This window comes from Mauremys reevesii, linkage group 14 (genome assembly GCF_016161935.1).
Source record: "Mauremys reevesii isolate NIE-2019 linkage group 14, ASM1616193v1, whole genome shotgun sequence".
Lineage (NCBI taxonomy): Eukaryota > Metazoa > Chordata > Testudines > Geoemydidae > Mauremys > Mauremys reevesii.
The window spans coordinates 21,940,949-21,965,168 of NC_052636.1; the positions used below are offsets into that span (position 1 = coordinate 21,940,949).

A 24,220-nucleotide genomic window follows, 5' to 3' on the forward strand; every position below is an offset into this window, starting at 1 on the left:
CGGGGTGGATCATTTGATGATTCCCTGTTCTGTTCTTTCCCTCTGAAGCACCTGGCATTGGTCACTGAGCTAGATGGGCCATTAGTCTGAGGCAGTGGGAAGCTCTACTCATTTGGACTCGCTGGGGAGCCACAGAAAGAAACAAGATGTGCTGAGGCAAGAAGGCCCCGTCTCAGAATCCCCGGGGTCACACTTGTCAAAAGCTAAAACTAGGCCCAGCCCTTGAAAGGGGCACTCCCAGGAGAGACTGTATAAAGGCTGGTGCATCAAACAACTTTGTAAACCTGAGAGAGCTGCCTTGGGGACAGTGACAGGGAGAATCCCCAGAGTGACTCCTTTGATTCTGCTCTTCTCTGGCCTTTGATTGATAGAATCATAGAACTGGAAGGGACCTTGAGAGGTAGCTAGTCCAGTCCCCTGCCCTCAAGGGAGGACTAAGTATTATCGTAGACAATCCCATACAGGTGTTTGTCCAGCCTGCTCTTAAAAATCCCCAATGATGGAGATTCCAGAACCTCCCTAGGCAATTTATTCCAGCGCTTAACCACTCTGACAGTTAGGAAGCTAATGTTCCTAATCTCCATCCTAAACCGCCCTTGCTGCAATTTAAGCCCATTGCTTCTTCTCCTATCCTCAGAGGTTAAGAAGAACAATTTTTCTCGGGCATCTTTGTAACAACCTTTTCTGTACTTGAAAACTCTGATCATGTCCCTTCTCAGTCTTCTCTTCTCCAGACTAAACAAACCGAATGTTTTCAATCTTCCCTCATAGGTCATGTTTTCTAGATCTTTGATCATTTTTTTTTTGCTCTTCTCTGGACTTTCTCCAATATGTCCACATCTTTCCTGAAATGTGGCACCCACAACTGGACACAGTACTCCAGTTGTGGCCTAATTAGTGTGAAGTAGAGCAGAAGAATGACTTCTCGTGTCTTGCTTACAGTACTCCTGCTAATATATCGCAGAATATTTTCTTTTTTTGCAACAGCGTTACACTGTTGACATATTTAGCTTGTGATCCACTGTGACCCCCAGATCCCTTTCCGCAGCACTCCTTCTTAGGCAGTCATTTCCCATTTTGTATGTGTGCAACTGATTGTTCCTTCCTAAGCGGTGCACTTTGCGTTTGTCCTTATTGAATTTCATCCTGTTTACTTCAGACCATTTCTCCATTTTGTCCAGATCATTTTGAATTTTAATCCTATCCTCCAAAGCACTTGCAACCCCTCCCAGCTTGGTATCATCCGCAAACTTGATAAGTGTAACAGAGAGACTCTGCTACTGGGCGGGTTTCACCCTGTGTCAGAGGGTTACACCCTGGTGGGAGGGGGCTCGGCCTGTACTGGGATAAGGTCACTCTGTGCTTCATAGTGTGGCAGAACCTAGAATGTCCATTAGCAGGGGAAAATCGGCTTGTGGAATGGACGAAAACCCCGTCTGAGTTCTCTCACATTGCCCTTCTCACCCTGACAGGCTACAGAATAACGTCCACGTTTCGCTCCAGATCATCCCCTCCTCCCAGGGGGAAGGAAATGGCTGCAATGGAGCTGGCTCAGGTAAGGGATTATGACAGAGCTGGTGGTGGGCTCTGCTTGGAGGGAGAGGAGCAGTAAAGGCATAGGAAGGTGGTAGCTGCTAGACGTGGTGGGAGGCAGGAAATAACATAATGTGATTAAACTTGCTGAGACTTGTGTAATCTAAGGTGTGATGGGTTGTCACCTCCAGGGGGAAGTCTGGGGGCAGGTTCTGGGAACCGCTGTGCCCTCTAACCCTGAAGCTGGGCTGGCCCTTCTCTCCCTGCTATGCTGGAGATTCAGCCAGCCTCTCCAGGCCCTGTTATCACCCAACACGACAGCAGGTGGCGCCATACACCCAACTAAGCTACCTGAGTGCTTTACCTGAGCCACTCAAGGGCAGATAGAGACAACAGCCAATTTCCCAGCTCCCCAACCTTGCACGCTTGCTGTAGTATAAATTCAGAATTGTATCGTCTTATAGTGCACAGGGAGCTCTCTAATGTAATCTCATTAATATAATTTGCCTTCCCCTTGATACAGGAAAGATGTGCAAAACAAGCTTGTGCACACCAAGCTCAGATTTTCCCCAGACACTTCACTCAAAATACTTAACACTGGTTAAGATAAAGCGTAAAATGAGTTTATTAACTGCAGAAAGATAAAGTGATTTTTGTTAGAAGAATAAAGGAGCAGGTTGACCCGGAAGCGGATACGAGTACAGCCTTCTTTATTGCGATGCTTGTTCCCCTCGACCCAATTGTCGAGTAAGCACTGGATTAGTTACATCACACTCCTTTAATCTAACTTAGTATGTACACACCTACATCCATTACAACACCCCCCAAACCCTTATCAAGTAATAGAAACACTCGTACTGTTAGTATACCCATCCCTATCTGTTAGTCACAGGATTACGCATGTTATACAGACATTTTTACCTTGAAAATACAGTACTTTGTATTAATGTGTTGCTACAAATTTCCTTAATCAGCAGTTCTCAGGGGAGGGAGGAAGGGGCCATAAGCCAGGGCTTGTTTATGTAGCTGGGAAAGGAAGGGAGGGGGAGGTAACATTTCTTTTACTTTCTTTCACACAAAGGACATTCATTCCAGCAACTACATTTCTCATGCAGCTGCATCCTTATCAATTCTTACAAGCAACAGGGAAAGGAAAAATATGGCAGCTTATTTATTAAGCAAAGAATTCCTGCCTGCTTATGCCTTTGTCCCCTAATCCCATGTCTGCACATTAGCAGTTCCCTGCTCTTTACTGAATCATAACATGTCCCAACAATTCTAAGTGGTAGCAAACAGATCAAAGCAGATTACTTAGCAAATAACCAAAACCTCAAACTAAGCCTAACGTACTAGATGGATAGAATTTGAATTAGCAATTTCTCACCCTGACTGATGGTACAAGCAGTCCCCCAAGTTTCCATACACAAGCTAGAAATCCCTTTATCATGGGACCAACACTTCCCCCAGTTCAGTCTTTGTTCCTCAGGTGCTTCCAGGAGTTCTCTTGTGTGGGGAATGAGGCCAAGAGATGATATCACACCCCACCTTATGTAGCTTTTCCATATGGCGGGAACCTTTTGTTCCAAACTCAGTTCCCAGTCCAGTTTGTTGAAAAATAGAGGTACCAAAATGGAGTTCAGTGTCATGTGGTCTGGTCATATGCTCCCGCATGCCCTGCTGAATCATAATAGCCATGACTCATAGGTTGGCTGAAACATTCACAGGAAGGCTAAGCTCTTCCACGGTCCATTGTCTTTGTTGATGAGCCATCAGCAGTGTCTGGCCTCTTCATTGTTGTACCCGAAAGGTTCGTTGTGGGTGTTACCCAGAGTAAGCACCTTATGAAATACAGATACATGGTCAATATTCATAACTTCAGATACAAACATGCTCTGCGCCCACAAATAGGATAATCCTATTCAGCAATTCATAACTTTTCCAGTGACACTGCACATGACACATCTTGCACATAATGCATCATAATTATGACCTAATCCTATTATTATCATACCACTATGCTGAATGTGGGGTGTAGTGTCAGGGCCTAATTTCAAGGCACAAGAGTTGGGAATGGAACTTCCCGTCTTTGTGGAACAGGAAATAACCTTCCAGCCAGGGCTGGGAAAACTTCCCAGACTCCCAGTGCTGGAGCCTGAATCTATTGACACTTCATTTGTTACTACCACCCCCAGTATTTGTGGCAACTGCAGACTTTATCAGTGACAATTTATATTCTCTTCTAGGTCATTGATAAGAATGTTAAATAACAAAGGGCCAAGATCCAGTCCTTGATGGAACCTGTTAGAAATAAATCCAGTCGACCATGGTTCCCCATTTACAATCCCAGTTTTTAATCTATTTAATGTATGCTGTGTTTATTTTGTATCATTCTAGTTTTTTAGTCAAAATATTGTGCTGAAACAAGTCATATGCCTTACAGAAGTCTAGGTATATTACATTAATACGATTAGCTGCAACCAAACTTCTGAACTCATCCAATAAGGATATCCAGTTAGTTTGATAGGATCTATTTTCTCTAAACCTTTGTTCATGGGTATTAATTATATTACCCTCCTTTCATTCTTTATCAGTAAAATCCAGTATTGGCTGCTCCATTATCTTGTCCAATATCGATGTCAGACTGATACTCTTGTAATTAGCTGGGTCATCTCTTTTACACTTTTTAAATATTGGGACTGCATTAGCTTTATTCCTGTCTTCTGGGATTTCCCCAGTGTTCCAAGTTCTAATTAAAATCAGCATTAACAGTCCACCATGCTCCTCTACCAGGCCTTTTAAAACTCTTGGCTACAAGTTATCTGGACCTGCTGATTTAAACACATCTAACTTTTAATAGCTGCTGTTTAACGTCCTCATGAGTTCTTGTCGGAATGGAAAGAGTGTCGTCATCAACATCTTATGATACGAGTACATCATCTGTTTTTCTCCAAATCCAGGAGAGAAATATTTATTGAACACTTTTACCTCTTCTGCATTATTTTTGATAATTCTCCCATTTCCGTCTAGTAATGTACCACTACCATTGTTAGGATTAATTTTGTACTTTTAAAAACTTCCTTCTTATTTTCATTGGTTGATCATTGATTTCTGATAGCTTCCCTTGCCAACTTTCTACAATTCTGACCTTCTCACTTATATTCTTTACTATTGACTTCCCCTTTCTTCCATATATTTTATTTGGAGAGTGGTGGGATTCCTACCAGGGAGCCACCAGCAGGGTCCAGAGACAGCCCCATCTCCTATATCAAGCTCTGGCTAGTAAGTATGTCATAAATGTGACAACCCTGCCTCCGTCTGTCAGCTGAGTGACACAAAGTTTCTCTCTTTCTACCCTCTGATGCCTCCTGGCTGCTCTAAGCAAGGTGAGGTGGGACTCTGTTAACATGTGCCTCCCGGAGCTTCCATTTCCCTGGCACTGCTGTTCCGTGAATAGTGGGGAAGCAGGTACTGAGTGTTGGACTTTTGCTCTTTCAGGGGCCGGTGACCTTCGAGGAGGTGGCTGTGTATTTCACCAGGGAAGAGGGGGCTCTGCTGGACCCCACTCAGAGAGCCCTCTACAGGGATGTCATGCAGGAGAACTATGAGATGGTGGTCTTTCTGGGTAAGCAGTCCTGTCCACCCAGTTATTAGAAGCTATGGGGTCTCTGAAGAACCTGAGTAGTAATAACTTTATACCTTTATTCATCATACAAGTTTTGACAAGTTTCCTTGCCCCCATGTTTTTGCCTTATCTCCCACCTATCAGAATAATTTTTGGACATGTGCCTTTTTGGTGCCGTCAGTCATTTTAAAATTGCATTTAATGTATCCTTATTGGAGACATTAATAACTACAGCTTTCATGCCTTTTCCTCATTTGAAGAGGAAAATATGCCACCCATAGAATTCTAAATTGAGTAAATGTGCTTTTGCAGTGCCACAGTTCTGGGGTAGCTAAGCCTTTGACCTTCCTCCATGGTCTGCTCTAGGAATGCCCTGTCAGGTATCAGGCCTCTAGCCAGCCCCTCTCTATGGGTAGGGACCCACATGCCTCTCCTTTTTGACCAGGGTTTGAGGATTGCAGCTTGTCCTCCACTGTGTTCACTGGACTATTGTCCAGTTCCCGTGCTTTGCTTTCTCTCCAGGGGCTGTGAGCAGTGTGTGTGTGATAGAGATGGGAATTTTGGTGATACTTGTATGATGCCAATACACATCTCAGTTTCCTTCTGATTGGTATTGCTATGATTATAAAGAAGAGGAGACACGAGGTGATTTGTCACGTAGCTGTCATGGGGTGATACGAATGGGTCATTAAGGACAGGCTGGGACCAACCTACATCAATGGAATACTCGACAGAGACAAGGGAATAATTCTCACCTGTCCATGGGAGGATCTCCGCTTGGCTGAGTGAAGCACACATGGACTCGTTATGTTTTTGGGAGCAGGAAGAACTGGGTTAGCAGACGCACGGAGCTCTACCGGAGCTAAGACAAATGGACAGGCAAAGTGAAAGGAAACAAAACTGTTTTTAACAGCAGCATGTCCTCAAGGGCATTGGCCAGTATGAACTATATTGTCTTCTTTGCTTCTCTGTCCTAATCTAAAGCCTTTCTAATGCTGTGTTTTAGTTGACTAATAAACCCTGCTATATTTTAACAGTCTGCCCAGTATCACAACAAAAACTTGCTGAGGTGCATTGAAGCATGAATGAGGAACAGTCTCTGAACAGGAGTGTTGTTCAGCTGGACCTGCTGGCAGAGCTCACAGGTTGAAGTAGGAGTGTTGAAGCCAGAGGCTCAGTCTCAAGTGTTGAAGCTACATGGCCTGTCCTTGTGGAAGAGTGGGAGCCCTTGGGGGTCTAGCACACGCAAGGGGCACCTCCCAAGGACTGTTTAAAAGCCAGGGCATTGCACAGATCCTATGGATCCATGACAGTGCCAGAGGTTCAACCTTATGGGGAAAAGATATAAAAGAAGAAAAGGATCTAAATGCGTATTTACCATCTCCCCCGCATCAGTCCTTGTGGGAATCCCTGATCCGTTCCATAGTGTATTAAAACCTTCCTCTAAGGCTTACGTCTAGGTTATCAGATCGTGTCCATTTGTTAGAGGGCTTTCCCATCACCTTCCCACTTCCCTGGTTCTTGTAATGCAGACCGCAAGCAGCAAAAGACCAGAAGTCCAAAGTGTAGATAATACGATGTTTATTGGGGTTAGTTTCCAAGCAAGCATATTCCGAAGCCCTTCACACCAGTAGGGTTTATCTCTGTGTGCTGATAGAGTCTGTTCCACGGTGTTCCATTCCCAGCTCTGATGCTGCAGAGCATTTACACTGTGTCACCCTTCCAAGCTCTGACACTGCAGAGCCTTGCGTGTGTCTCTCTTACCCATTCCCTATTCCCGTTTCGCCCTTAACAAACATGATTCCAATTTCCATTCCCCCTCCTGTTTAACACCAGTTTATGTAGTAATATTCTCAGCTATACCTTAACCAATCATAGTACTGACATTTAACTAACCAATCCTAACATATTGTAACATAATTCTCTAACCAATTATATTCCAGTACCCTAATTAACTTGCACCTAGCAAAATTATTACAGCAGTCAGAAACAATTAGAGAACCAGACAGATTAACAATAGAAAAGTGGGGGACATGAAGATAAAGCAATACCGAAATGAGAGTTTCACAACCAGAACTGTTGATAAATGATTTCTTGCCAGACAGGCTGCTATCAAACTAAGTTTTCTTTAACCATCTTAAGATCAACAAAGAATCCTGTGGCACCTTATAGACTAACAGATGCATCCGAAGAAGTGGGTATTCACCCACGAAAGCTCATGCTGCAAAACGTCTGTTAGTCTATAAGGTGCCACAGGATTCTTTGTTGCTTTTACAGATCCAGACTAACACGGCTACCCCTCTGATACTTGACATCTTAAGATCTTTCTCTTTATCTGGTGGTGATGGGCACTATCCACACATAATCATATTCCTAACAGCCCAATACCACCTTGTTTTCTTTGCCTTTAGTAGGGTTTCCAGTTTCAAAACCTGATGTGATCTCGCAGCTAGAACGAGGGGAAGAGCCATGGGTCCCAGACCTCCAGATCTTAAGATCAACAAAGAATCCTGTGGCACCTTATAGACTAACAGATGCATCCGAAGAAGTGGGTATTCACCCACGAAAGCTCATGCTGCAAAACGTCTGTTAGTCTATAAGGTGCCACAGGATTCTTTTGTTGCTACAGATCCAGACTAACACGGCTACCCCTCTGATACTTGACATCTTAAGATCTTTCTCTTTATCTGGTGGTGATGGGCACTATCCACACATAATCATATTCCTAACAGCCCAATACCACCTTGTTTTCTTTGCCTTTAGTAGGGTTTCCAGTTTCAAAACCTGATGTGATCTCGCAGCTAGAACGAGGGGAAGAGCCATGGGTCCCAGACCTCCAGGGCTCTGAGAAAGAAGTGCTCCTGAGAGCTGCCGACACAGGTGAGGAATTGGTTAAACCAACTAAAAAAACTGTCTTTGAATACAGGAAACAATTGGGATGCCCTACAAAAGACCTTGTGAGCTCTCCAAGTTCAGGATTGTTCCTTGCAGATATGGAATCTTTAGGCAGAGGTCACTCATGGCTTCCCACCTATACTGACTGACAACTGGCAGCAGGTCTCTCACCAATATAGCTTCCCCCGGAGTGTTCTGGTGAGATGTGGACCAAAACTGATCCCTTCCTCTCTCCTCTGGGGAAAGGTTTGGGGAAAATCAGCTCCTGATAGGTTTGATCTCCCCCACATGTATTTGGTTTTGTTCATTCCTTTTTCAATTCCTGTCTCTGAGATTTCATTTCTTTCAGGCACAGGGAGTGACCTATGTCTGGATTCTCTCTGTCTCCCATCAGGTGATGGGAAGGTGAATGAGAATGAGGAGGAACCCCAGCAGGAAGATGCTGAGCAAGTAGAACCACATGGGATGTTAAAAGGAAGATCCAAAGGGAATGTTTTAGGGAGTTGTGCACTCCCAGAAAAAGCAAATGCCTGCAAGACTCAGCAGGGGCCAGAGGAAAACTTCAGTAGCCACTCAGACCTTATTGCACGCAAGGAAATCAACTTGGAAGAGACATGCTACACATGCCATAAGTGCAGGAAAAGCTTCAATGGGAGCTCAGACCTTTTCACACATCAGAGAATTCACAGGGGAGAGAAACGCTACAAGTGCTCTGAGTGCAGGAAACACTTCAATCAGCACTCCGCCCTTATCACACATAGGAGAATCCACACGGGTGAGAAACCTTACGGATGCTCTGAGTGCGGGAAACGCTTCAATCGAAGCTCTGCCCTTATCACACATAGGAGAATCCACACGGGTGAGAAACCTTACGGATGCTCTGAGTGTGGGAAATGCTTCATTGATAGTTCAACCCTCATCTCACATCGTCGAATCCACACAGGAGAGCGGCCCTACACATGCTCTGAGTGCGGGAAAAGCTTTTGTTGGCACTCACACCTTATCACTCATTGTAGAATCCACACAGGAGAGACGCCCTACACGTGCTCTGAGTGCGGGAAAAGCTTTAATCAGCACTCACAGCTTATCACACATATTAGAATCCACACAGGAGAGACGCCCTACACGTGCTCTGAGTGCGGGAAAAGCTTCAGTCGGAGCTCACACCTTATCACGCATCAGACAATCCACACAGGTGAGAAACCTTATGGATGTGCTGAGTGCGGGAAACGCTTCAATCGGCACTCACACCTTATCACACATAGAAGAATCCACACTGGGGAGAAACCTTATGGATGCTCTGAGTGCGGGAAATGCTTCACTGATAGTTCAGCCCTCATCTCACACCAGCGAATCCACACAGGAGAGACGCCCTACACATGCCATGAGTGTGGGAAAAGCTTCAATCAGCGCTCACACCTTACCACACATCAGACAATCCACACAGGTGAGAAACCTTATGGATGCTCCGAGTGTGGGAAACGCTTCAATCGGAGCTCACAGCTTATCACCCATCGAAGAATCCACACAGGAGAGAAACCCTACACGTGCTCTGAGTGTGGGAAATGCTTCAATCGGAGCTCAAACCTTATTAGACATCAGACAATCCACATGAGAGAGAACTGTAATAAATGCCTTGACTAGGGCTGGCCAAAAGATTTTAAAAAAAATCACATTTGCTAATTCCCACATAGTGATCTTTGCATCGTCTTCACTGTGGTCTCTCGGCTCCCCCAGATGAGTTGCCTGCTTCTGCCTTTTGCAGCTCACCCTTCTTTGGGGTCAGTCCTGTGATCTTTTCTATCAACTGCTTTCCTTTGGAGTCACAGGAGTGTGTGTTATAGACTCATAGAATATTAGGGTTGGAGGAGACCTCAGGAGGTCATCTAGTCCAATCCCCTGCTCAAAGCAGGACCCATACTAATTCAATCATCCCAGCCAAGGCTTTGCCAAGCTGTGCCTTGGAAACCTCAAAGTATGGAAATTCCACCACCTCCCTAGGTAACCCATTCCAGTGCTTCACCACCCTCCTAGTGAAATAGTGTTTCCTAATATCCAACCTAGACCTCCCCCACTGCAACTTGAGACCATTGCCTCTTGTTCTGTCGTCTGCGACCACTGAGAACAACCAAGCTCCATCCTCTTTGGAACCCCCCTTCAGGTAGTTGAAGGCTGCTATCAAATCCCCCCATCGCTGTTGTTTTCTGCAGAATAAATAACCCCCGTTCCCTCAGCCTCTCTTCGAAAGTCATGTGCCCCAGCCCCCTAATCATTTTTGTTGCCCTCCGCTGGACTCTCTCCAATTTGTCCACATCCCTTCTGTAGTGGGAGGACCCAAACTGGATGCAATACTCCAGGTGTGGCCTCACCAGAGCTGAATAGACAGAAATAATCACTTCCCTTGATCTGCTGGAAATGCTCCTACTAATACAGCCCGATATGCAATTGGCCTCCTTGGCAATGAGGGCACACTGGTACTAAAAGGTAATAATTGGAGATATACCAATCTACTAGAACTGGAAGGGACCTTGAAAGGTCACCAAGTCCAGCCCCCTGCCTTCACTAGCAGGACCAGTTTTTGCCTCAGATCCCTAAGTGGCCCCATCAAGGATTGAACTCACAATCCTGGGTTTAGCAGGCCAATGCTCAAACCACTGAGCTATCCCTCCTCCCTACATTGGATGAGAAGCTGATTCTCATCCAGCTTCTCATCCAATGTAATTCCCAGGTTCTTTTCTGCAGAACTGCCGCTTAGCCAGTCAGTCCCTAGCCTTTAGCGGTGCATGGGATTCTTCCTTCCTAAGTGTAGGACTCTGCACTTGTCCTTGTTGAACCTCATTAGAGTTCTTTTGACCCAATCCTCTAATTTGTCTAGGTCACTCTGGACCCTATCCCTGCCCTCCAGGGTAAATACCTCTTCCCCCCATCTTAGTGTCATCTGCAAACTTGCTGAGGGTGCAATTAATCCCATCATCCAGATCATTAATAAAGATGTTGAACATAACCGGCACCAGGACCGACCCCTGGGGCACTCCACTTAATACCTGCTGCCAACTTGACATCAAGCCATTGATCACTACCCATTGAGCCCAACAATGTAGCCAGCTTTCTATCCTCCTTATAGTCCATTCATCCAATCCATACTTTTTTAACTTGCTGGTAAGAATACTGTGGGAGACTGTAGCAAAAACTTTGCTAAAGTCAAGATATATCACCTCCACCACATTCCACATATCCACAGAGCCCGTTTTCTCATCCTAGAAGGCCCTCCAGCCCAGAATGTTCATCAGGTCCACCTGGGAGAGAGGTTTGATCCCAACAAGCTACACTGAGGCAAAAACTACCTGTGCCTGACATCCACTAGGGCTGTACATGGCGTTGGCTGCTCAAGTTAGTGATCTTGGGGTAAAAAGACAAGTATAGTTGTAGAGCACATGCAGCCAGGTGCAGGGATTGGCATTAGCTTCCCCCTTGACGTGACCTAAACTCCATCACTTTTCCTAGTCTAAACAAACCCTGAGCATCACGGTTATACTGTTCCCCCATTTCACAGCAATTGTTAGTCATCGAGTTCTCCCTTGGGGAACCAATTGTTTCATTCCCAGTTGCTCTGATGTTGCTTCAGGTTGTGCTGGGGAGCAGATATTTTTACTACCATTTTCCTCACTTAAAATATATTGAACTATAACAAAGAGCAGGAACAGGGGAAAATGTCATTTCACCCTTTATAACAACAGAAGAAGATAGGGTAAGTCAGAGGGATTCCCTTATTCCCCATCACCATCCCAACCCCCCGTTGTTCAATTGGGTAGGGTAGGTCAATATTTTCTCTGAAGGGCTGAGAAGAGGATTCCCTAGTAAGTGCTTTGGAACTAAGCAAAATACCCATGCATTGGACTCTGAAAGCAGTTGTGGCCCAGGCCCTGCAGGAGCTCACTCCTGAAGTTATCTCCTTCCTAATCAGGTGCATGTTGCCTATTATTTGGGAAATGCAATCCCTATACCTTGGGAGATGCTGCAAATGTGTAGAAAATGAAATTTGTGTTGAATGTGATATAGCTGCAGAAAGATACCTACTTTTAATACATACCTGATATTTGGTGTCTTACAGAGATTCTAAAATGCACCTGAATTTAATCCCTATTTTAAATCTGTGCCATGAGATTAAAGAACTAAAAGGGTATATTTGGGGAAGTTATACCTCACTATTGCTACTGATATATTGTGTGTGTGGTGAAGAATTTTATGCCAGAGAAGTGTGAAATTATTCCAAGTAAGGTAAAAGATTTGACAAGAACTAGTGGTTGATTTTTGCCCCAGAGATGGAAGTTATGGTGACCTGTGGCTGAGGTAAACTACTTTTAGAACGCTGCTCCTAGTTAAGTGGCATTGATCACACTCCTAAAAGATGCCATGATTAAATTGGGCACAACTGTCTTTTACCATTTGGATCCAAAGTCTCATGAAGCACAGAGAAAAACAGCTGATTCCTTCAGAGCCATTCCATGCCTACGGGTCCCAATCTGGCTGCCTTGTTGGACAAGAAGCTCTTCCATGCTGGGGAGATGATTGTACCTAATGAGGAAATGTATCAAATTCCAAGTTCAGACTGCAGGATACATGAGTGCTGAGTCCAGAGTCTGTGGTTTGGTCTCTTAGATTTGCTACTTAGTCTTACGCATTTTTATCACTTCTCCACCTCCTGCTACTCTGAAAGATTAGAAAGTGTGAAAATAGAGCACAGGTGATTTTTCTCATAATGCAGCCTTCCCACATAGCGTGAGACGCCTTCCACCCACACTCATGGGAGAAGTCCCAGGGAGAAATGAATTCACAGAAATGGAAGGCTCCTCGGTTATTGTAGAATGTGACTTCACACAAAGCTGACTGGATGGAACTGGGAATTAAGAGAAAACTGCCCTATAGGTTTATATTTTGTAATCTTTGAATAAGTTGTTACCAGCGACAATGAAATTAAACATGAAGTTAATTAGTGTAACATAAGAGGCTGATTAAGTGATAACTTTCAGAGTTACAACATAATTCAGGTTTTCTTCTAGTTTTCTCCCTCCGTCCTCCTACTATATCGGAAATGGTGACTAATCCTGAAATTAAAACCTCACTCCAAAGGAATTAGAGTGGGGGAATATGTGAGAGAAATAGGCTGTACGAGAATAGAGACCCAGTATAGACTAATTATTTCTATTTAAAATGGAATTTTATTGTGACAAATTTTAAAATGAATCTTCTGTTAAGAGGAAAATTACTCGAGACAAGATGTGTAACCTTTTACCCAGTTAGAGGGTAACAGCCACAGAGATCCCCAGGTCTCTTGTTTGCAAGGCAAAGATGTCACATCAGGCAGGAGATGTCAAAATCTAAAATGCTGATGGATGTGTGATAGGACCTTTTCTGGGTGGGGTTTTTTTGTTTATTTTTTTTGGTTTGGTTTTTTAATTTAATTTTTGTTTTGTTTTTTGCAACCAGTTATTTGTATAGGAGCTGAAGCCACTTTTCCTGTTGAGCACAACTACCGGTATGTAGGGCTGCCACATGGTCATCTGTCCACACTTTTTCCTCGCACTATGTGATCGTCTCCCAAGCACAGGATGATGCCGGGTTTGGTAGGGTGGTACTCCGTCCTGATAACCCTCCATCGGATATAGCTTGGAGTCACCTACTGTGGAATACACAGGAGCAGTCACTCGAAGAAGAAAGGTCAGTTACCTGTTCCGTAACTGGCGTCCTTCGAGATGTGTTGCTCTTGTCTAGTCCACATCCCAGCCTCCTTCCTCTCTGTCGGAGTTGTCTGCCAAGAAGGAACTGAGGGTGGGGGGAGTGCGCAGCTCCCCTTATAGCGCTATAGCGGCGCCACTCCAGGGGTCGCAGCAGTGCTCTAAAAACTTCCGGCACCGGTGCACGTGGCGTGCACGCACACCTACTGTGGAATAGGCCGGAGCAACACATCTCAAAGAACACCAGTTACAGAACAGGTAACTGTCCTTTTTAAAGGATGTCTAGATTTCATTCCTGTAGTAACAGAACTGGTGATAGGAAAGCAGGAAGAAAGAACATAAGAAAGGCCGTACCGGGTCAGACCAAAGGTCCATCTAGCCCAGTATCTGTCTACTGACAGTGGCCAATGCCAGGTGCCCCTGAGGGAGTGAACCTAACAGGCAATGATCAAGTGATCTCTCTCCTGCCATCCATCTCCATCCTCTAATGAACAGAGGCTAGGGACACCATTCTTACCCATCCTAGCTAATAGCCATTTATGGACTTAGCCACCATGAATTTATCCAGTTCCCTTTTAAACATTGTTATAGTCCTAGCCTTCACAACCTCCTCAGGCAAGGAATTCCACAAGTTGACTGTGTGCTGCGTGAAGAAGAACTTCCTTTTATTTGTTTTAAACCTGCTGCCTATTAATTTCATTTGGTGACCCCTAGTTCTTGTATTATGGGAATAAGTAAATAACTTTTCCTTATCCACTTTCTCAACATCATTCATGATTTTATATACCTCTATCATGTCCACCCTTAGTCTTCTCTTTTCCAAACTGAAGAGTCCTAGCTTCTTTAATCTTTCGTCATATGGGACCCTCTCTAAACCCCTAATCATTTTAGTTGCTCTTTTCTGAACCTTTTCTAGTGCTAGAATATCTTTTTTGAGGTGAGGAGACCACATCTGTACACAGTATTTGAGATGTGGGTGTACCATGGATTTATATAAGGGCAATAATATATTCTCAGTCTTATTCTCTATCCCCTTTTTAATGACTCCTAACATCCTGTTTGCTTTTCTGACCGCCTCTGCACACTGCGTGGACAACTTCAGAGAACTATCCACGATAACGCCAAGATCTTTTTCCTGACTCGTTGTAGCTAAATTAGCCCCCATCATGTTGTATGTATAGTTGGGGTTATTTTTTCCAATGTGCATTACTTTACATTTATCCACATTAAATTTCATTTGCCATTTTGTTGCCCAATCACTTAGTTTTGTGAGATCTTTTTGAAGTTCTTCACAATCTGCTTTGGTCTTAACTATCTTGAGCAGTTTAGTATCATCTGCAAACTTTGCCACCTCACTGTTTACCCCTTTCTCCAGATCATTTATGAATAAATTGAATAGGATTAGTCCTAGGACTGACCCTTGGGGAACACCACTAGTTACCCCTCTCCATTCTGAGAATTTACCATTAATTCCTACCCTTTGTTCCCTGTCCTTTAACCAGTTCTCAATCCATGAAAGGACCTTTCCTTTTATCCCATGACAGCTTAATTTACGTAAGAGCCTTTGGTGAGGGACCTTGTCAAAGGCTTTCTGGAAATCTAAGTACACTATGTCCACTGGATCCCCCTTATGCACATGTTTGTTGACCCCTTCAAAGAACTCTAATAGATTAGTAAGACACGATTTCCCTTTACAGAAACCATGTTGACTATTGCTCAAGAGTTTATGTTTTTCTATGTGTCTGACAATTTTATTCTTTACTATTGTTTCAATTAATTTGCCCGGTACCGACGTTAGACTTACCGGTCTGTAATTGCCAGGATCACCCCTAGAGCCCTTTTTAAATATTGGCGTTACATTAGCTAACTTCCAGTCATTGGGTACCGAAGCCGATTTAAAGGACAGGTTACAAACCTTGGTTAATAGTTCCGCAACTTCACATTTGAGTTCTTTCAGAACTCTTGGGTGAATGCCATCTGGCCCCGGTGACTTGTTAATGTTGAGTTTATCAATTAATTCCAAAACCTCCTCTAGTGACACTTCAGTCTGTGACAGTTCCTCAGATTTGTCACCTACAATTTTGCAATGTTTATGCTCCTTTCTAGGATTTGACTTCCACTTTTTAAAGGAAGTCTTTTTGTCTCTCACTGCTTCTGTTACATGGTTGTTAAGCCCCGGTGGCTGTTTTTTAGTTCTTTTACTGTGTTTCTTAAATTGGGGTATACATTTAAGTTGGGCCTCTATTATGGTGTCGTTAAAGTGTCCATGCAGCTTTCAGGAATTTCACTTTAGTCACTGTACCTTTTAATTTCTGTTTAACTAACCCCCTCATTTTTGTATAGTTCCCCTTTTTGAAATTAAATGCCACAGCGTTGGGCTGTTGAGATGTTCTTCCCACCACAGGGATGTTAAATGTTATTATATTATGCCGTTTATTTCGAGCAACTGCAGTTATTCGGGAGAGTACAGACAGGCAGAGTTTCCCCTTCCAAGGTAGGTCTCGGTTAGATAAACAATTAAGGCAAGCATTTATACCTTTTGCGACATACACTGAGGAGCAACAACTGCATTTTGTTTGTACATATTCCTTTCTGATAGCTTACTTCTCTCAGCAATTTCTGCTACAATCTGCATTCTATTCTTATCTAACACAAGGTTGAAAACCAGCATCTCTTACAGTTCTTTTCCGCTCGCCCACGCCCTGCTTGGAAGTCTCCTGTTATTAGCTGTTAGTTAGCCTGGTAAATATCAAGTCCCTGAGAAAACACAGTTATACGAAGCAAAACGAAATCACAAACAGAAATGTCATTGGAAATTCAAAAATTAAAAAGGAAAATGCAATTCCCATCACTTCATTGTATCTGGGCCATTCCTGTGTCGAGTACCCGCTAAGGGCCCTGTGTGCTTATGGAAACCTGGAGGAATTCATAGCAGAGCCTGCACATGAAACTCAACTGCTCCCAGGTGCATAGTAAAACCCTTTCCCTGCTTTGATGTTGATGATTTTATGAAAATATGCTAATGAGTGTGAATATAATGTAACTGGAACATGCTTCATGCAAAAGGTCTCTTGTGCAGTATCATTACAAAACTTATTATCTACTGTGTGTGTTCAGCCTATTTGTATGAACCGATCATTCCTGTATCTGAAGCTAGAAATATGAGCTATAACTCTGAGGTCCTGTTGTAATGATGCAAAGTGTGGGCCATTAACAGTGGTTTGGACTCTTGATGGCTCCCATTAACCAGGACAATTGACTGGAGATGGCTCTGTCCTGCACCATCTGTGAGTCAGGCCAGGAACAATGAAGGCTTGGGGTCTCACAGGGCATGTGACCATGTCACCTGGTACAGGAATCCATCTTAAACCTGGGGCTTTTCCCCAGGAGCGAGACAAAAGATTCCTGCCTTGTACCAAAGCTGTATAAGGGTGGAACAGAAGAAAGGTGGCTGCAGTCATGAGAAATCCCTAGCTACCACCTGAGCTGGAACAAGGACTATACCAGGTGCAAAGATTGGGCCCAGACAAGAAATAAGTCTAGTCTGCAAAAAGCATGTTGGAAGATCTCTGAGGGTGAGATTTTATCTGTAGTGAGTTTCATACTGTATTAGTCTTAGACTTGCATGTTTTGTTTTATTTTGCTCTATGGAGAATACAAACTCCACAGAGAAGGAAAAGTTAATGCCTTAGAAAAATCTGTGTGTGTTAGAGTGTCTAGGAACCACTCTCCTATAGCTTCTTTTCTCTGATTTCCTTTAGAAAATCTGAAGCAGGGAGCAGAAAACCATTGTCTTTTCTGAGGTGTGAGCTCAGGACCTACTGAGTATGAGACTGACATGCTGCCAACTATGCTAAGAAGGCCCAGGAAAATGTTTAGGCTCAGTGCATATAGGACCCTCCTACAGCAGTGACTGGGGCAGGGAAGGAGCTGGAAGAAGCAGAGAGATCTGGTGCCCACAGACCTGTCCTGGCATCTTTCTCAGCAGCAAAGAAATCAATTTGCCCTTCCAGTGAACAGTCTACTGGAACTAATGGCAGCACAGGGGCGATGTTTCTAAAGTATGCACCCACCTCTACATTTTAGAACTTACTCTCCTTTTTCTAGTATAGCACTTTGTGTATGAATTAGGCAAAACAAACCACACAGGTAAGAGAAACAAGGGCTTGAGAGAAAGCTTGAACTCATAACCCCAACAGATAGCCCCTCTGCACTAACCAGTTGCACCCCTGAAGATGTTTTTTAAACATTTGGGAAGCAGGCAGTTATCAGTCTCTGTGGTTCACACCTTTGCCTGGTAATTGAAAGGCTGCTGGTTCAAACTTAACTCAAGATGTGGCTTTTCAGCGATGAGACTCCAGTACATTTTAACAGGAAGAAAATCTCCTCTATTCTGGCTTTGCCCCATTAGACTCCTTCTGCCCATCTTCTCCCCCTCCCCCAGTCTCTTTCCTTCCCCACTGGGGCCATGCAGAGAGGAGCCCCAGTCAGTCTCTGTCACAGAGTCTGTATCCCATAAAGGGAGGGAGGGGTCTCTCTAAAACACTGATAATGGGGAGGAGAGTGGTGCATGTTGTTAGGGGGAGACAGGATGGAGAACTAACAGTGGGGCACAGAGAGATTCCTCCAGATTTGGGAGATCCCCTGCTGCCCCCCATCAGCCAGCTGTGAGAAGAACAACTGTGGTGGTGGTGGGAGGTCTCCACATGCTGCCCCCGCCCCAACTGCCAACTGTGGCAATGGGAGCTGCAGGGGTGGAGTCTGCGGGCAGCGGTGCGCAGAGACGCCCCCGGCCCTCCAGCTTAGGGGCTTTCGGGAGATGCCTGAGGTAAATGCTGCACCCCTCACCCTCTCCTGCAACCCCCTGCCCCAGCCCAGACCCCACACCTGCACCCAAACTCCCTCCAAGAGCCTGCCCCCCACACTGCCTCCTTCACCACAACCCCCTGACTGAGCCCAGACCCTGCACCCAAACTCTCCCAGAGCCCAACCCCTCTCCCTCCCACAACCAAACTCCTTCCCAGAGCCTTACACAGGTGTGTGTGGCAGGTGGGGCAGGACTTGGTCCCATTCTGGGCACCACCAAAAATTATACAAACCTGCCACCCCTGTCCAGCCCAACCTTCTGCTGATGCACCTCAGCCCACACCCATGCAGGGTTTGAAGCTTTCATTGCTTAAATTCCAGGACACGGAGGGATTTCAGCTCCCCTTTGGCCAGAGGGAACCTTTACCCCACTCCTAACTAGGTTCTTGTCCATGGGATCACTGTAGGGGGGCTGGGTCCCTCGGTGTCTTTTCTCTGTCTAGGACAGGCCGGGGTGCAATAACTGGGGGCATCTGAGCACGGAGGACCTTCTGTGGGGCTGCCATTCCCCTTCCCCTTCTGTGGTCCCATCTGCCATTGACTCCAGCCTTTTTTCTATCCATCGTCAGCACCATCTCAAGCCAGCAGCACTCGCCTCAAAAAGACAGAGTCCTGTGGCACCTTACAGACTAACAGACGTATTGGAGCATAAGCTTCCGTGGGTGAATCCCACTTCGTCAGGTGAATGTAGTGGAAATTTGCAGGGGCAGGTATAAGTATGCAGGCAAGAACCAGTCAAGAGATAACAAGGTTAGTTCAATCAGGGAGGATGAGATCCTCTTCTAGCAGTTGAGATGTGATCACCAAGGGAGAAGAAACTGCTTTTGTAGTTGGCTAGCCAGTCACAGAATTCCCACTCCATTCATCTGACGAAGTGGGGATTCACCCATGAAAGCTCATGCGCCAATACGTCTGTTAGTCTAGAAGGCGCCACAGGATTCTGTCACCTTTTACAGCTCCAGACTAACACAGCCACCCCTCTGATACTCAAAAAGACAATGTCCCCTGCTGGGAGTAAATCACTGACCTCTCTCCTCCCTGAGCACTGACTGCCCCTCTGTTTCCTTGCCTCTCAGGCTGTGCAGATGGGACCTTTCCCTCCAGTGCTGGAGGATTCACCCTTCTCATCTACCATTGTCCCAAGCAGCACAGTGGGTGGGAATCTTAAACGTACCGAGGTGACTTAGGAGCAGAACCCCCCCCCGACCTTCCATGCAATTGTCACTTGCCCCTCACTGAGCAGGACTGAAACTGGTGCAGGGAGACTGGTGGGCCACATCCCCTCTGGGCATGAGCAAAGCAGCAGGGTGAAAAAAAGGCTCATGGAGATGCTGGGGATTGAACCCAGGGCCTTATATATGCAAAGCATGTGCTCAACCACTGAGCTACATCCCCTAGCAGGTTGTGTTTGCTATGGGTTACACTCAGAGCCCTCCTGTTTCCAGAGCATCCAGTGACCTATAAGCTTCATGAGAAGCCCATTCCCCTCTCTGAGGACCAATCCTGCTCTCCTGGAGGTGACTTATTCATAGGGGTCACTTTTCAGCAGGGCCAGATTCTATGTGTGGGGCAGAGAGAGTGGGTGCCCTGGTCTCAGGGTGCAGAGATACACTCAGCCATCTCCCCTGCATTGGGTTGGGGGTGCTGCAGTCCCCTGCTGCAAGGTCATGGTGGGGGATGCTGTGAGGCCCTGGTGGCAGCAGTGGTGTGGGAAGCGCCAGGTATTTCTAGGATCTGCTATTTCCACCCGCCTGTGAAGTCCAGATTTCCCCAGCACATTCACTGCGGTGCAATTGGGTCACTATTTCCATGGCTGGACAGCAAAGAATGGCTCCCAGTTTCCCTTCTATTGCCAGCAGGATTAGCCTATGTCAGTGCTTAATGAGGTGGATCTTGTTGTAGATTGTTATTCATTCCCCACCTTGACAATTCACACAGTCCCTTTCCCAGGCAGATTCCCAGCACCTCAGTGATCCTGGTAGCAGGGTTGGGTCCTGAGATTTTCAGGGTTCTTTTCCCCTCCACCTGGAATGAACTCAGCTTTTTCCCCATCCCAGACAATCCATGAAATAGCAGCAGCAGCATAAAGAAAGAGGAGGAACATCTCACGGCCAGGGCTGGATGTGCCCAGAGCCCCCTGCTTGTCCATTGTTTCCATGCTTTGCACAAGGGACAGAGAAAGATCTTGCTGTTCCTGTGTCTGTGCAAAGAAAATTGTGCTTCTGTATGAAAGAGAGGCGGGAAATGGCCCCAATGATGGGGCAATAGCCTCAGGGTTAAGAGCAAAGGACAATGATGGGGAGGCTCACAATTGACTCAGTAGTTGCATACAAAGGTGCACGTTTGGCAGTTACGCTGGGAAATTCTGGCTCCTTGTCAGGCTCAGGTTGGCCACCCCTGTCTAGATGTAGAAGTTACAACATTTAAACTTGAAAGAGGGGGCAATTTCCTCATCATTTCACACCTTTACACCCAAACACGATGACTTTCTGAATGAACCCTCCTCGTTCAGCCAGAAGATCTTGGGGTGGATGTAGGAGTCACTGGGTAAAATTCTCTGGACTCTGTTCTGAATCAGGTCAGAGCAGAGGTACCTACTGATCTAGTCTGGCTGTAAAATCTATATATCAACACCAAATATGGTGTGAAATTAATCCTCAGAAACGGCTGTTCCCCACCCAGACCCCAGCAAAGGGCTCCCCAGGGAAGGGGGCTGTTGAGGAAGGAAAGAAGAAAGATGTCCTTCTCTCCCTGGAGGAACCGGACTCTGCGCTTCATACCTCGTATCTGCCTTCTCTCAGTGGGTCGATTGTGTAGCTGATGGTCCTTAATGGGCCATCAAGCAGGCTAGGCAGAACTGACACAAACTTATCTGGGGTGTTCCCCAGAAGCAGAGCACAAGTTTGAAATATGGACAGAACAGAGCCAATACTTATAACATCAACTACAAAAATGATACACATCTAGAGATAGCATCATTATAATCAGCCAATCAGAACCTCTCCATAGACCCCCTTACACGACAACCTTTCTACAATATTGTCTGCAAATATAGAACAGCGGTCGCAATGGTGATCTATACAGTTACAGATTATGTCAGTAACGTCACAGGAGGTGACATGGCATCAGTGAGACTGATACTGGAATACTACCTCCAGTTTTGGTGTCCTCATTTGAAAAAGATGTTGTGAAACTGGAGCTGGGGCAGCAAAGAGCCACCAAATGTCCTGAGGGCTGCAGAAAAATACCTTCTAGTGAGCTATTGAAAGAGCTCAACCTGTCCAGCTTATCAAAAGAAGATTGAAAGGTGACTTCACTGAAGTGTTGAAGTGCATTAATGGAGAGAAAAGATTGGGTATTAAAGGGCTCTTGAATCTAGCAGAGAAAGGCCTAACAAGACCCAATGGCTGGAAGGTGAAAAGAGACAAATTCATATTACAACAAAGGCACAAATATTCAACAGCGAGGATAATTGACCACAGGAACAAGCTACCAAGGAAAGTGGTGGATTCGCCATCTCCTGATGTCATTTCATGAAGACTAGATGCCTTTCTGGAATGTGTTTGCCCCCAAAGTAGCTCTTGTGTCATACAGGAGGCCTGTGATATGCAGGGGGTCAGATTAGATGCTCTAATGGTCTCTTCTGGCCATAAAGTCGACTAATTTCTGAAAACTGAGTGTAGCATTGGGAGCAGCGTCTGATGTTTTCCTGTCTAGTCAGCTTGAGTGGGGTGATCCACAGGGAGTAGCTCAAACCTCCAAAGTGCCTGGCCAGGGGCAGGACATTGGCACAGCAAGGGAGGGGTGTGGCAGTGACATCACAAAGGCCTTTTTCAGGACCTCAGACTATTGGTGAAAAGTGGTGGGGAGGTGGTGACCTCACAGAGAGATGCTGACATCAGCCAGGCAGGACAGGGGCGAGGGCCAGGGAAACCTCAGAGACCCCTGTGGCTTTGCTTCAGCAAGTCTCCTTCTCCAGGTCTCTCTTTGAGGACTGAGAGAGTATTCAGGTTCACGGACGTGAGCGTCAGGAGGAACCTCTTTTGAGTTTTCTCCTTCCCTTGTAGTGATTTTACTAGAAAACAGCCGTCCCTGTTTAGAAGGTAAGAGCCTTCAACAAATGACTACGCAGATGGTGTCGGAGAGAAGGGTTTGGATTCTTTGACAATGGGATGGTCTTCCAAGAAGAAGGATTGCTAGGCAGAGACGGGCTCCACCTCACGAAGAGAGGGAAGAGCATCTTTGCAAGCAGGCTGGCTAACCTAGTGGGGAGGGCTTTAAACTAGGTTCACCGGGGGAAGGAGACCAAAGCCCCGAGGTAAGTGGGGAAGTGGGATACCGGGAGGAAGCACAAGCAGGAGACTGCAAGAGGGGAGGACTCCTGTCTCAGACCGAGAAAGCGGGACAATCAGCGAGTTATTTTAAGTGCCTATACACAAATGCAAGAAGCCTGGGGAACAAGCAGGGAGAACTAGAAGTCCTGGCACAGTCAGGGAATTATGATGTAATTGGAATAACAGAGACTTGGTGGGATAACTCACATGATTGGAGTACTGTCATGGATGGATATAAACTGTTCAGGAAGGACAGGCAGGGCAGAAAAGGTGGGGGAGTTGCGTTGTATGTAAGAGAGCAGTATGACTGCTCAGAGCTCCGGTATGAAACTGCAGAAAAACCTGAGAGTCTCTGGATTAAATTTAGAAGTATGTAAATTTTCACTTCTCTGCCAGCAGCCTTGCAGAGCACACACCTCTCTCTCTCCCTGCTTTCCTATCACCAGTTATGTTACTACAGGAATGAAATCGAGACATCCCGTAAAACAGCGAGTTCCACATTGTTCTTCAAACCTCAGATCATTGAAATGCAGCTTTGCATTTGAGATACTATATGACTGTAGTACACTTTGCACTGCCTGCATCTACAGTGACATCAGGAGAGGAGAAGAGGACAAGACTGTCCCTAGCATATGTGATTTTAAAGAAAGGTGAGACACACCCACCCACTATCAATACAACAAGAAGGGAGAACAGTAGCTGGTGCAATGAAACCCTTCTGTACCCACAACTGATGTCTGAAAAGCATCAGTCATTCTGCAGATCAAAGAAAGAAATAGCAGCCAGTTTCAGACAGATAGGATCCCTTATGACCTATAAAGGAGAAGTGCACTTCCCTATAGCAGTTTCCCAACATAGTTTTCTTATGGATTTATTTATTAAGCAAAAATTAAGATTAGGAGTCTGATTTAAATTATGTACATTTTCAGTGTTATTTAAGTATGAAACTATTGCAGCTACTTTTATTTTACTCCTGCCTTCATAAAAAGCTACTGAGTTATAACAGATAATTACAAAGACTAAAGTACATGCTTTAATATAATTAGGACCGGGCAACCCAAGATGAAAACTACACCGTGGAAGAGTCCTACAACCAGGTATTTGAGGCCAATCCCTTTATCAATGGAATCCTCAACCAAAATATGAGGAAGGAGAAGGGTCACCCTCAAGCTTTTGACAATAGTTCAAGGTCAGACACCAAGAAGACCAGCACCATTCGTATTCTGGTTTTGGAT

The 24,220-nt window shown here is 45.3% G+C and overlaps 1 protein-coding gene and 1 non-coding gene across 2 annotated transcripts in view; both read right to left on the reverse strand.

The window, feature by feature from the left end:
- LOC120381684 (zinc finger protein 850-like) overlaps window positions 1-24,220 on the reverse strand; it is a gene marked incomplete at both ends in the record, with an annotated part of 320,266 nt that overhangs the window by 64,287 nt on the left and 231,759 nt on the right. The gene's annotated exons all lie outside the window — the stretch shown is intronic.
- On the reverse strand, window positions 19,975-20,046 carry TRNAA-UGC. The gene has a single exon. It is a non-coding gene; the product is annotated as a tRNA-Ala (tRNA).